This window comes from Galeopterus variegatus, unplaced genomic scaffold (genome assembly GCF_000696425.1).
Source record: "Galeopterus variegatus unplaced genomic scaffold, G_variegatus-3.0.2 Scaffold2673, whole genome shotgun sequence".
In the NCBI taxonomy this organism is placed as follows: Eukaryota; Metazoa; Chordata; class Mammalia; order Dermoptera; family Cynocephalidae; genus Galeopterus; species Galeopterus variegatus.
In genome coordinates this window covers 249021-249507 of record NW_007728784.1, presented here as the reverse complement: position 1 = coordinate 249507, position 487 = coordinate 249021, and positions in this window count along the sequence as shown.

Sequence of the window (487 nt, the reverse complement as noted above, 5' to 3'; positions counted from 1 at the left end):
ACTAACTCTTTTTTCCATCTTTCTTTTTTAATGGCCAATATGCTAAGCTTATCTGGAGAATTTTTTATTGTAAAATTTTATTTTACTGGTTTTTTCTTAATTCCAGGATTTTTTTGTCTATTTTTGTACTTTCTATTTGTTGAAATTTCCTAGTTGATCATTTGCTGTGGGCTTATTTTCTTTTACATTCATGAACATAGTCACAATAGTTCCTTTAAAATTTTTATCTACTAAGGTGGATATATAAGTTCTGTACCCCACTAGAAAATTGGGAAATTAGTCTCTTGTAATTTCCTGGTGCATTTCTTCCTCCCAGGACATTAAAATAGTAAAATTTGTTTAATAAATAAATAAATAAAATTTTTATCTGCTAAATCCAATATCTGGGTCAGTCTTTATAGATTGCCTATTCTCTTAAATACAAGTTGTCACACTCTTCTGTTTTGTCCCATGTCTAGTAAGCTTGAATTGTCTTCAAAACACTGTA